General features: G+C 44.4%; 1 protein-coding gene across 9 annotated transcripts in view; it reads left to right on the top strand.

The window, feature by feature from the left end:
- The window catches only part of FAR2 (fatty acyl-CoA reductase 2), a 152,937-nt gene that overhangs the window by 88,084 nt on the left and 50,430 nt on the right, over nt 1-14,423 (top strand). The window lies entirely within an intron of this gene.

Below are 14,423 nucleotides of genomic sequence, written 5' to 3'. Positions count from 1 at the left end.
CCAATTCTGAAACTATTAGGCACAGTTTGTCACTGAATCAATTAGGCACAGTTTGTCACTGAATCATTACAGGATGAGTGAACTGAAGGTATCCTGGAGAGTGCGATGGAAGGACAGGATGGAACATTTATAGGTACCTCACCCTCCCACCCCATCCAGGAACTGCTCAGACAGTCGTAGGGCAGCCTCTGTGACATTAAAGTAACTGACACATTGCGTATAGCCCAGGAAGAGAAATCTTGAGGTTTTTAATCAAACGTATGCAAAAGGCATCTCTACACAGCAGATGGAAGTGTTTACTGGTATTCAACTTAGATGGGAGTAGTTTAGATTTTGTAGAAAGAATGAGCTGGGGCAATTGCAGTGCAAGGCACTTATGAAGAGAGCATATTGCAGCCCAGGGGAAGATGAACTGTAATTAATAAAAAGCAGCTCCTGTATGTTCTTATTTTATGACTGACATCATTTAAGAGGGAGGCTGTGTGTTACTTAGGCAAAGAGGAAATAGCTCCTAGAAATCCTCTCTAGTGTCCGAAGGACATTATGAATAGTGTCTTTTAAAAGAGCTATAGCCAGCCTTCTGCCACTACAGAGGTTTTGGAAAAGGTAAAAGAGGAACAAAAATACAGTGGCCTGGGCTCATGTGAGTGTCCTGGGAAGAAGAAGAGATCCAACCCCCTTCTCCCTGGGAAGAGGAGGGGAACCACCATGATTCCCCATATTTTGCTTGCAAAGGCAACAAGAAAGAGTAAAGACAAAAGTAGAAACAGCAGCGATATGCTTTTGAGTCTGCTTAGTTTCATTAAACAACGCAACGAAGGCTTCCTTTCTATGTGCATGCAAATATATAGCTGTCCTCTCTCTCTCTTTACCAACCACGTTTTTTTAGTAAGAAACAAAATCACAAAGGGACCAGGCCTCCAGCCTGGATCAGGCCCTGCCTGTGGAGCTGGGACATGCTTCCTGTCCTATATATGCTCTCCAGTGTGTTTTGCCCCTTGTCTTCAGAAAGCAGTGGCACTGGTTCTTGCTCTTTTGCAGTCCTTGTCATCCCATAATGCTGTAATTGTAGAAAATGCAGCTATCTGAATGGGTTGTAAAATGTCATCTTAGTGACAGTGTGTTCGGTTAAAAACCTGCACATGTATTCTTGATCTCTTCCTCGTTTCATTTTGGTTTTGAAATGTGTTTCTGCTCCTGAAAATGGCAATGTGTGAGCCCATCTGCTTGTTAGGGATAAATAGTAAAATTGTAGATTATTTCCAGTGGATATTTATCAACATTGTGCAGACTTGTACATATACAAATCTGGATATCATATTTGAAAATAATTTGAATATGTTAATTTCATTTATTCTCCTTTAATCTACACCTCTTTGAGTGCCCTTCATTTAGGGAGGTTGTTTGGAGAAAAAAAATATATATTATTTTGAATGTATGAAGAAATCCTTCCCCCTGTATTAGCATGTATTTCAGTAGGGAAGACTGGATGATAAAAGAAATCGAACCGGGGGACCAGAAACAAAGGAAATCGCGGGCTTGACATTCATCCTTTAACCACCACCAACAGTAGCTGGAAATGTTGCCTTGGAAACCAAGCTGAAATCCAAAATCTATCATATTTAATTTTAAATTTAACAGAAAAGTCAATTGTGCATGTGTTGTGGTTTAACCCGGCTGGCAGCTAAACACCACACAGCCGTTCGCTCACCCTCCCCCCTCCCTCTCTGGGATGGGGGAGAGAAACGGGAAAGTGAAGCCGGTGAGTTGAGATAAAGACAGTTTATTAAGACAGGAATATAATAATATAAGGAATATAATAATAACAATAATAATAATAATAGTGATAATGATAATAGTATTAACAATAATAATGTGTAAGAAAACAAGTGATGCACAATGCAATTGCTCACCACCCGCTGACCGATGCCCAGCCTATTCCCGAGCAGCCGGCCCCCCCACCCCGGCCAGCCACCCCTATATATTGTTTAGCATGACGTCAGATGGTATGGAATACCCCTTTGGCCAGTTTGGGTCAGCTGTCCTGGGTCTGTCCCCTCCCAGCTCCTGCTGCACCCCCAGCCTGCTCGCTGGCAGGACAGAGCAAGAAGCCGAAAAGTCCTTGGCCTGGTGTAAACACTGCTCTGCAACAATTAAAACATCAGCATGTTATCAGCGCTCTTCTCATCCTAATCCAAAACATAGCACCCTACCAGCTACTATGAGCTACTTAACTCTGTCCTAACTGGAACCAGGACAGATATCCACCCCTTATTCCATACCATTTATGTCATGCTCAGGTTACACTCTGTCCAATACATTCTAATTAATCACCATTTTCATCTATGATATATAGCAATCATGGTAGTGATGACATACATTATTATATAATAATTAACATACTACAATTCAACTCATGGGCTATTCTCACCCAGTATCAAATCCCCTTGAGGTACACACCGGACCTCCCCATTCTTTTGCATTACCCACCAAGTGCATCCAGGTCCCTGAGCAAAAGCAATTCCACGAATGGGTTTGCCTTTTCCTGAGGCAGGAGTAGACCAGACTGTTTTACCCAGCATGTTTCTTACGTGCACTACAGGAACTTTATCCCCTTCTACAGTGCGTAACAGGTTTGATTGGGCAGGTCCAGCTCGGTTGGCAAATCCCCTGGTATTGACTAACCAGGTGGCCTTTGCCAAATGTGTATCCCAATTTTTGAATGTCCCAGCACCCATTGCTTTCAGTGTAGTCTTTAACAGTCCATTGTATCGTTCAACTTTTCCAGAGGCTGGTGCCTGATAGGGGATGTGATACACCCACTCAATACCATGTTCTTTGGCCCAAGTGTCTATAAGGCTGTTTCGGAAACGAGTCCCGTTGTCTGACTCAATTCTCTCTGGGGTGCCATGTCGCCATAAGACTTGCTTTTCAAGGCCCAGGATAGTGTTCCGGGCGGTAGCATGGGGCACAGGATATGTTTCCAGCCATCCGGTGGTTGCTTCCACCATTGTAAGTACGTGGCGCTTGCCGTTGCGGGTTTGAGGGAGTGTGATGTAATCAATCTGCCAGGCCTCTCCATATTTATATTTCAGCCATCGTCCTCCATACCAAAGAGGCTTTGACCGTTTGGCTTGCTTGATTGCAGCACATGTTTCACAGTCATGAATAACCTGTGCTATAGTGTCCATGGTCAGGTCCACCCCTCGATCACGAGCCCATCTGTATGTTGCATCTCTACCTTGATGGCCTGAGGTGTCATGGGCCCATCGGGCTATAAATAATTCACCTTTATGTTGCCAGTCCAGGTCCACCTGAGCCACTTCAATCTTAGCAGCCTGATCCACCTGCTGGTTGTTTTGATGTTCTTCAGTAGCTCGATTCTTGGGCACATGAGCATCTACATAGCGTACCTTTACAACCAGGTTCTCTACCCGGGCAGCAATATCTTGCCACAATGCCGCAGCCCAGATGGGCTTGCCCCTGCGCTGCCAGTTGTTCTGCTTCCATTGCTGTAACCACCCCCACAGGGCATTTGCTACCATCCATGAATCAGTATAGAGATAGAGAACTGGCCACTTTTCTCGTTCAGCAATATCTAAAGCCAGCTGAATGGCTTTCACTTCTGCAAACTGACTCGATTCACCTTCTCCCTCAGCAGCTTCTGCAACTCGTCGTGTAGGACTCCGTACAGCAGCTTTCCATCTCCGATGCTTTCCCACAATACGACAGGACCCGTCAGTGAACAAGGCATATTTCTTCTCATTTTCCGGTAGCTTGTTGTACAGTGGGGCTTCTTCAGCACGAACCACCTCCTCCTCTGATGATATCCCAAAGTATTTGCCTTCTGGCCAGTCCATAATCACCTCCAAGATTCCTGGGCGACTGGGGTTTCCTATTCGAGCTCGCTGAGTAATCAGTGCAACCCACTTGCTCCATGTAGCATCAGTTGCATGATGTGTAGAGGGGACCCTTCCTTTGAACATCCAGCCTAGTACTGGCAGTCGGGGTGCCAGGAGGAGCTGCGCTTCAGTACCGACCACTTCCGAAGCAGATCGAACTCCTTCATATGCTGCCAATATCTCCTTTTCAGTTGGAGTATAGCGGGCTTCAGATCCTCTGTATCCCCGACTCCAAAACCCCAGGGGTTGACCTCGAGTTTCCTCAGGTTCTTTCTGCCACAGGCTCCAAGTGGGACCATTCTCCCTGGCTGCGGTGTAGAGCACATTCTTTACATCTGGTCCTGTTCGGACTGGCCCAAGGGCTACTGCATGAACTATTTCCTGCTTAATTTGTTCAAAGGCTTGTCGTTGCTCAGGGCCCCATTCAAAAGCATTCTTCTTACGGGTTACTTGGTAGAGTGGGTTTACAATCAGACTGTAATTTGGAATATGCATTCTCCAAAACCCCACGACACCTAGGAAAGTTTGTGTTTCTTTTTTGCTAGTTGGTGGAGACATAGCTGTTATCTTGTTGATCACATCCATTGGGATTTGACGGCGTCCATCTTGACATTTTATTCCTAAAAACTGGATCTCTCGTGCAGGTCCTTTAACTTTATTCTGTTTTATGGCAAAACCGGCCTTCAGAAGGATTTGGACTATTTTCTTCCCTTTCTCGAAAACTTCCTCTGCAGTGTCACCCCACACAATGATATTCATCGATGTACTGCAGGTGTTCAGGAGCTTCCCCCTGCTCCAGCGCAGACTGGATCAGTCCATGGCAAATGGTAGGGCTGTGTTTCCACCCCTGGGGCAGCCGATTCCAAGTATATTGGACTCCCCTCCAAGTGAAAGCAAACTGTGGCCTGCACTGTGCTGCTAGAGGGATGGAGAAAAATGCATTAGCGATATCAATTGTGGCATACCACTTGGCTGCCTTTGATTCCAGTTCATACTGGAGTTCTAGCATGTCCGGCACTGTAGCACTCAGTGGTGGCGTGACTTCGTTCAGGCCACGATAGTCCACTGTTAGTCTCCACTCACCATTAGACTTTCGCACTGGCCATATGGGACTATTAAAAGGTGAATGAGTCTTGCTGATCACTCCTTGGCTCTCCAGTTGACGAATTAGCTTATGGATGGGACTCAGGGAGTCTCGGTTGGTGCGATATTGCTGCCGGTGCACAGTTGTGGTAGCGATCGGCACTTGCTGTTCTTCAACCCTCAGCAACCCCACAACAGAAGGGTCCTCTGAGAGACCAGGCAAGGTAGACAACTGTTTAGTGTCCTCTGTCTCCAAGGCAGCTATGCCAAAAGCCCAGCGGAACCCTTTTGGGTCCTTGAAATATCCTCTTCTAAGATAGTCTATGCCAAGGATGCACGGAGCATCTGGGCCAGTCACAATACGGTGCTTTTGCCACTCATTACCGGTTAGACTCACTTCAGCCTCCAATACAGTTAACTGCTGGGATCCCCCCGTCACACCATAAATACAGATGGGCTCTGGCCCTTTATAGCTTGATGGCATTAGAGTACATTGTGCACCGGTGTCTACCAAAGCCTTATACTTCTGTGCGTCTGACGTGCCAGGCCATCGAATCCACACAGTCCAATAAACTCGATTGTCCCTTTCCTCCCCCTGGCTGGAGGCAGGGCCCCTCTAGTCCTGGTCAGAATCTTCGTTTCTGTGTTTAAAGGACTGCCTGCTGGAAGTTGGAGCAGCAAACTTTTCAGAGAACTCCTTTTTCCCAATTGTTTTCTTTTGCAATTCACGTACCCGTGCCTCTAGGGTCGCAGTAGATTTTCCATCCCATTTTCTCATGTCCTCTCCATGGTCACGTAGGTAAAACCACAGGGTGGCGCGGTGTGTGTGCCCACCGTATTGTCTTCCTTGCACAGATGAACGTTTACCCCTAATAGCTGAGACACTGGTTTGTACAGGTGGGGAGGAAAATAAACTTTCTTTAAGTTGGGGGACCTCTTCAGAAAGTTTCTCCAAAGTAGTCTCTTTTAGCTGGTGGACACTGTTTCGTTCAGGTGGAGGGGAAGATAATCTTTCTTCAAGTTGGTGGATCTTTTCAGAAAGTTTCTCCAAAGCATTCTCTTTTAGCTGGTGGACACGGGTTCGTTCAGGTGGAGGGGAAGATAATCTTTCTTCAAGTTGGTGGATCTTTTCAGAAAGTTTCTCCAAAGCATTCTCTTTTAGCTGGTGGACACTGGTTCGTTCAGGTGGAGGGGAAGATAAATTCTCTTTAAGTTGGTGGACCTCTTCAGAGAGTTTCTCCACAGCCGAGACACAGGCCTGTAGGGAAGAGGAGAGATTTCCTTCGTACTGCCGGAGTAATTTAGCCACTTCATTCACTGGGGGATTCTCCTCCGCTTTCCAGGCTATTATTGCCAATGAGCTGGCATATGATGATGGTGCACTCCGTACAAACTTCCACCACATAGGTGGTGTACACTGGACTGCATCTGGATCTGCGGATGTTTGTGCGTCGTCTAGGTCCTTATAAATTACTTCCCGTACGGCTAATTCCCTCAGGTACTGAATTCCCTTCTCCATGGTGGTCCATTTGCCTGGTAGACATACAAGTTCTTCCTTGAAGGGATACCTTTCCTGCACAGCTGACAGGAGACGCCTCCAGAGACTGCGAGATCGTGCTCCATCTCCAATTGCTTTGTCAATGCATGCGTCCCTAGCAAGGGATCCCAGCTGCCTGGCTTCCTTGCCCTCTAATTCCACATAATTGGCTCCAGCGTCCCAGCACCGGAGCAGCCAGGTGACAAGCTGCTCGCCTATACAGCGACCAAAATCTTTTCGCACATCTCGTAGCTCACGCTGCTATAGAGTCCGGCTAGTTACTGTTGATTTTTCGACACCCTCATCCTCATCTTCAGTCTCCTGCACCTTTGATAGAGTCCGGGTAGTTACTGTTGATTTTTCGACATCCTCATCCTCATCTTCAGTCTCCTGCACCTTTGATGGCCCAGCCTCGTCTTCACTATGCCCAGACTTAGCAGAAGACTTTTTGCGTTGTAAACGACCTGAGCCTCTATACCATTTCTTCACCTTGTCTACAGGGGCAACTTGCACTGCTACAGCTCGTTTCTCTGACCCAGCCACAGGGTCTGCCACAGGGGTTGGAATACCCTCTGCGGGGTCAACTTGCACTGCTACAGCTCGCTTCTCTGACCCAGACACAGGAGTGGGAGCAGCTGCAGGAGCTGGGGCAGCTGCAGGGGCTGGAGTGGCTGCAGGAGCTGGAGCTGGAACGGCTGCAGGAGCTGGAGCTGGAGCGGCTGCAGGAGCTGGAGCAGCTGCAGGAGCTGGAGCGGCTGCAGGAGCTGGAGCGGCTGCAGGAGCTGGAGCTGCAGGAGCTGGACTGCAGGAGCTGGAACTGGAGCGGCTGCAGGAGCTGCAGCTGGAGTGGCTGCAGGAGCTGGAGCGGCTGCAGGAGCTGGAACTGGAACAGCTGCAGGAGCTGGAACTGGAGCGGCTGCAGGAGCTGGAGCTGGAGCGGCTGCAGGAGCTGGAGCTGGAACGGCTGCAGGAGCTGGAGCTAGGTTGCTAGTAGCATCAATTGCAGCTCGATAGGCACAAGCCAGACCCCAGCACGCTACAGTGATTTGTGTCACTTTGGAACTGCCAGAGTCATGACACCTTTTTTTCAAGCATTCTGCCAGCTTTTTAGGATTTTGCAGTTGTTCAGGGGTGAATGTCCAAAACACTGGAGGTGACCACTGCTCTAGAAACCTGCCCATATCCTCCCACACTCCCTGCCACTCGCAACTATCCCGCCTCAAGACAGATCTCCGGATGAGATTCCTAAGTAGTTGTTTAACCCTCCACAAAATCTGAAGCGCATTCAGGAGACATAACAACAAGAGCAGGCTGGTCTGAGTATCCCAAGGATATTCAACATCTTGGAGAACCACCGTAACTAGCTCGGGGGATAAGAGGGTGGTGGTGAAGGAGAAAGGGAGAGTGAACAGGTAGGGAAACATGTCTTCCCCTGTCCCCTTCACAGATTGGCTCCCTAACGAAAACAGGCAATAGGTGTAATTGCTAATAGTTTCCGAGATATGGGTTCCAAAGTATAGAGTCGACGTCAGTGCTGAGTACAAATACCAGGTTAAAGTCATGACCAGATATTTCATCATTTCATAAGCCATTGCTACACCGCACAGTACCATAACAATCTTAAACCAGGGCCCGGAAAGGATAAACAGTGCAACAGGGAGCACATACAGAAAGTAACGCACCATAAAACTCAATTTGGAATACAGGTACAGCAGACTGGAGATTAAGGCAATCAACATCGTGACTAGCAACTATTAAGCAGGTCCAATACTTATACCAATTTTAGTTTAACACACTCTGGTCAGATTTGTCGATATCTCAACCCTTCGGGCCCCACGTTGGGCGCCAAAAGGACTGTTGTGGTTTAACCCGGCTGGCAGCTAAACACCACACAGCCGTTCGCTCACCCTCCCCCCTCCCTCTCTGGGATGGGGGAGAGAAACGGGAAAGTGAAGCCTGTGAGTTGAGATAAAGACAGTTTATTAAGACAGGAATATAATAATATAAGGAATATAAGGAATATAATAATAACAATAATAATAATAATAGTGATAATGATAATAGTATTAACAATAATAATGTGTAAGAAAACAAGTGATGCACAATGCAATTGCTCACCACCCGCTGACCGATGCCCAGCCTATTCCCGAGCAGCCGGCCCCCCCACCCCGGCCAGCCACCTCTATATATTGTTTAGCATGACGTCAGATGGTATGGAATACCCCTTTGGCCAGTTTGGGTCAGCTGTCCTGGGTCTGTCCCCTCCCAGCTCCTGCTGCACCCCCAGCCTGCTCGCTGGCAGGACAGAGCGAGAAGCCGAAAAGTCCTTGGCCTGGTGTAAACACTGCTCTGCAACAATTAAAACATCAGCATGTTATCAGCGCTCTTCTCATCCTAATCCAAAACATAGCACCCTACCAGCTACTATGAGCTACTTAACTCTGTCCTAACTGGAACCAGGACAGCATGATATTACTTCTCCATGTGTGCCATTTTGTATTTTAAATAGCAATAAGTAACCTGAAGTAGGTGCACATAAATGTGGTTATGTTTCTTTTTGTTGAGCCTGTACATTGTTTATCTTTGATTCAAAGGTGAACATTTCCCAGGTGACAATAGGAGAAAGCAAATAATTTAAGTAGAAGTCGTAGCTTTTACATGGAAATACATGCAGTTAAATGACTCTTTGTGCTGGATGGAATCAGTTGCAAAAGATATGCATTCATAAGTAACTTTTCAAAATAAAATTTATGGCAAGTTTCCTGGGAAGGTTCCAAAAAGATCTTTGAGAGAACATACCTGATTTGTTATTTGGCATGAGAGTGTGGAGGCTGAGCAACTATTGCAAAAGCAAGCAAACATTTTTGATGCTAGAGGCCCAAAGTTGTGGCTAAACTGAAGCTTTACTTATGTCTGTAATAAAATGCAAAGATTAACCTCCCGCTGAAGGAGACATGAAAGAACAAGCTCTATGAGTCCTAAGACGTTGGTTCCCTGCTGCTGTTTATAGCAGTGACACGCATTTAGCCTAATCCAATTGCATGCTACCAGCTCATTTAGACAAAATCGGCTGTATGAAATGTTCTTGAAGGGGTGCTTTCGAAATCTGAGATTGTTTTTCATGTAACATCACACTTCTACTTCAGTGCTGATTTGGGATCCATACTGTATCAAATAAGAGTTGACATAGCAGCCTCAGTGTTGATATGTGAATTACAGGGAAGATTCTTCTGATTTTGTGCCTAAGTTGGTATACATATATTTATTTAATTTGCTAGTGTCTGCCTCAGCCACACATTGGTCTCTCCTCAGTCTCTCTCCCATGTCATCCTTTGACAACAGTTTTCACCATTCTTGCCTGTTTTTAAATTAAACCGCTGGATCACCTAGTGTCAATTTCCACATTTTCTAACTATGTTACCTCTGCAGAACACATTAGGATTTCTGCCTTTAGGCAATTTTCCTCCAAATAAATGTTAGCTCCTTATTAGAATAGGTTGAAACTCGTTTATGGGGTTAAAAAAAGCCTAAAGAGCAAAGTATAAAAGTAGTAGAGCTTATATGCATCTTCCGTGAACTGTATTTGCAAACTTTTGACTTTCTTTCTGCCTAGAGCTTAATTGGCAGATAGGAAAGTTGCACATTAAACTTGTTTGTACCTTCCTGTTTCTCTTTACATACTTGTCAGTACACTCAACAACATGCAGCAGGTTCTTTGTAGCTCATTCCATCCCTTTCCCCCACTTCTTCCTGTAATCCAATAGGGCAGTGATTTGTATCTTCTTTCTTTATAAACTTGGATTGGGGATGAGCTATCTTCCTAGCCTGTTTAGAGGCCTGTGGAGGCATTCTCCAGCTAACACCACCTTTAACTGTTCCCTAAAGTGCTAGTACTCTCTCAGGCTTGCATTGCTCTGCTTCACCCATTTGCTTTCCTCTTTCTTCTCCCTGGAGGCATGTGGTCTCCTCACAATCTGCAGCATAACAATGCACATCTAAAGTAGAGAGCTTGTCACATTTATGAAAAGAATAGGTTCTTTCACAGGTCTGTCATCTGAGTTTGTTACTATTCACTCCAATGTATCCTGCCTTTATTAAACATAGTTTCTTATGCTCCAGTTACAAATAAATAATCTTCCTAATCCTAAAATGTGTGCAGTGTGTTTTGTTTTTTTTTTTCCCGTGAACATGGGTTTGATTTTGAGTCTGTGCCATAATTTTAATGTTAACATAGCTCTCAAATGGTAGTTCTTATGAAGGAAACAGTTAAGGAAGGAGTGGGACATCCAGAAGGGTTTTAGAATAGCTGGGTTCTCTTCCCAGTTCTTCTACTTCTTAATGATGTGACCTTGGGTAAGTCATGTCAAAGTTAGGTGTCTGTTTTCTTCTCTGAAAAATTATATGGGTCCTCTTTATAAAAAACTTACTGAAAAAGAAGGCTACATAATACTTACGTATTAATGGAATACTTAACCAAAACCTATTTGCAGTCCAAAAGACATATCTGGAGACCTTTAGTTATCCTTCTGTCACTTCCGTGTCAAATGCAGTCTGGAAGGTTCAGGAACATCAAGCAATATTATTCCCTGGCCACTCATATTATAACTTTGAAAGCATCCTCTTCAAAAAATAAAAATAAAAAAAAAATTGTCTTTTCATGGGCCACGGGCCTATTGAAACATTGGGTTCCTTGGAATGTTGATGCTCTCTAGGAAAGCAATCAGCTTTGTATACTTGACAGATTGCTCATGCACTAATAGATGTTCAAATCCCTGGTATCAGGAGAATCATCAGAAAATGAAACCAGAGTGGCCAGAGACATCTATGCTAAAAATAAATAAAACCAAAATAAGATAAAGTCAGTGCCCAGATAAGGGGATATTCAGTGAAAGTAAAAGTAGATATAACACTGAAAAAGGAGAGTACGTTACCGAAGAACAATTGGATTTTGAAATTAATTGTATACATTGTTATTGAGACAATGAAATGAGGTTTCAAGCTGTACTAAGCATTCCAATGAATAAAAAATATAGTATGAGTAAAATATGTATAGAGTGTTGGGGTTGTATCACAGATTTAAACACTTAAAGCAGTCCCTTCCTCCTAAGGAAACAGGATGAGGTCTAACTGTTAAGACATGATTCCCCAGCTGCCCAGTGCCAACTTTATCTTGCTTTGAAACATCCCTTGCACCTGTGTCAGGTGGGGGCTAAAAACAAATGCACCTTACATCTGTTGCTACATAGTAGTTCCTGCATTCCTGTATAATTTCTCTAGCTACACCTTGTTTGGTGTCCCTATCCTTCAGCAGGCACTACATTTAATTTCCCCAGAACACCTTTTCTTTATATTAGTTTTCATTCTAGCAGCAATGCTAGATCAATTTCAGCTCCAAAAGCATAGCTGAGCCTCATACACTGGTGAGATACTAGGGCTCCTAAGCTGTAATATCAAAAAAAAGTAACAATAAATGCCATTTCTCTTCTGAAAACCTTAATAATTTATTAAAGGAGATTAGATTTTCTCTAAGGCCAGCAGCACAGTTCCAGGGGGCTGGTTCAACAGGTCATTTAGGGACCGAGTGGAAATACTTCATAGTACAGTGCAAGAGAAACGTTTCTTCTATAGGATCCCTTTTGATCTGAAAACTGCTATTGGTTTTCTCATTCTTCCATGGATTGTTTTCAGCTGAAGGCATGTCATGCACTTTTACACTCACTTTTCCCCTGCAATTTGTTTTCTTTGTTGAGTAACATAAATAAAGGTGACAGCTACCAGTGGTGCACGTGGACTGGCAATTGGTGAAGCATAAAGACATAGCACAGGCTGCATCCTAGCTTCCACTCCGTCATCTACATCCTGTGCTTTGGTTGAGGCCCCCTACTTCAATATTATTTGGCAGCTGTAAAGGATTTGATGGAAGATGATACGTTCGTAGCAGATCTATTAGCTCTTTCAGCCTAATCCGATTAAGCTCTCCCAGACGCTTACTTAGTTAAGGTAGACGGGATGAGTCTGAGTTGGAAAGATTAAGTGACTTCTACAAGATCACAAAAAGGCAGAGGAAGGAATCTGAGGAGGATCACCTCTAACTAGCACCTAGTAACAGTCAATGAAATTGTGGTGGGGGTTGTTGGGGAAGGAGGAGTAGCACAACGCCATCCATGCCTTCCCTATTCCCAGTTCTTGCACGTGTCTGGAGCTTTCAGTAGTGTAGCGAGGAAGTGAGGAGTGAGCAGACCGTAGGAGTAGGGAGCTGAAGCTGGGAAATCCATGTCCAAATCCCAGGTCAGTGGATTAAACTCTGGGCTTGCTGCCCTCTCTGTATTGACGTCTGGTTATTGTACAGTAGGGATCCTTCAATATAAACTTTATCATATAAAGACATAAGGAGCTATGTCCTCAGATGAAATGCATGGCATCAGCAGAGCTATTCCCATTTGCACTGACTGAACATTGACACAGACTGTGTGATCATACTGTCTCCATGATACAGGAAAGGAAAGACAATCAAAAAGTGGTGTTTCCTCTCTAAAATATTTCTCAGGTGACTGGCAAACAGAAGTTGGACAGATTTCCTCATCCATTGTTTGTGATTATACCACCATGATGTAAAGCATTGTTAAATTACGGTTAGGATTAAATTATGACTCCAGGAGAGTAAGGCCAACAGGTTCACTTACCCTCCAGAGCTGGTCCTTGAGAAGTGGGTATTGCAGGCTTTAAAATAATTATGAGCAAAGACGTGAGTACTGGTGTTGTCTCCCTAGGGACTCAAGTCACCTAGCTTATATAGTCATTTCTTTTCTGATAGAAGAAACTCGTTGTAGGCGTAATTCTACTGTGGTGTGTAGGAGGGAAATCTTGGGGAACAGATGGTTCTTGGTGAACAGACTCTGGTGACTAAGACCAACTCTCAAAAAGGAATGAATGTATCAAGCTGATTTACTGAAGAATAGAAATATGAAAGATAACCATAATATAAACACGAAAGTGAAGTATGAAGTAATCCTGTCTATTAAATACTTAATAGTGATATTTCTCTCTGGTAAAGAAAGTCTCTTTAATAGCTGTCTTATGAAGAGGATTCTCGGGGATGTTTCTTTTGAAAATACTGATATATTTATCATTGAGCACAGCAGGGCAGAAAATTGGACAACAAACAAAACCTTGAAACATGAAATGAAAATGAAGTACCATGCCCAAACAGAAAAATTTCCTCTACAGATTTGCTTCTATCTGTCTCGAAGTGGTATAGGAAACCAGAGAGGATTTCTGATGGAGGTCAATGTAAAAATGCTTTCTACTTATGATTTCCAGACATCTCGAGAGAAAAAAAAAAAAGTGAAAAAATCATATCTAGGATGACCAGTAGGTACTTTTGAGCCACTGGTAAGGATTCGGATGTGATTGTCTTGCCTGCACTGCTTTCTACCACCAGCAGCACTGGTCTGTTCAGTAGACGACTGCCCTGTTATGTGGATCCCCAGATGTGTGTGGAATTGAGACAACTGGAGACTGTGCTGCATGTCTGTCCCAGATGCACCCTGCTATGGAGTGGTGGAAACCATAAACGAGAGAGAGACATTTACTGCCTAAATGAGCCTAAAGGAGCCAGGCCTAAGATTGCCCCTCTCTGTAGCTCCCCAGGATGGAGCATCCCATCGTTTGCATAAAGAAAGATTTCAGAATACATCCTGTAGCCCCACCAATATTCACAGTAAAAATGAGCAAATTCTTAAGTTCATTTCAGTTCTCTAGTGTTATCAAAAATGTATTTACTCTGTGAAGGATATAGTTTCATTACCAGTGCTGGTAATGACTTCCATGACCAACACAGAACAATTTCTGTCACCAGGTGTCTGAATGGGTGAATTAAAGTCTTTCCCCATGAAAGAGAT

The sequence above is a fragment of the Anser cygnoides genome, chromosome 1, assembly GCF_040182565.1.
Source record: "Anser cygnoides isolate HZ-2024a breed goose chromosome 1, Taihu_goose_T2T_genome, whole genome shotgun sequence".
Taxonomy (NCBI): Eukaryota; Metazoa; Chordata; class Aves; order Anseriformes; family Anatidae; genus Anser; species Anser cygnoides.
Note: the sequence above shows the minus strand (reverse complement) of the source record. Positions and strands in the feature narration are given on the sequence as shown.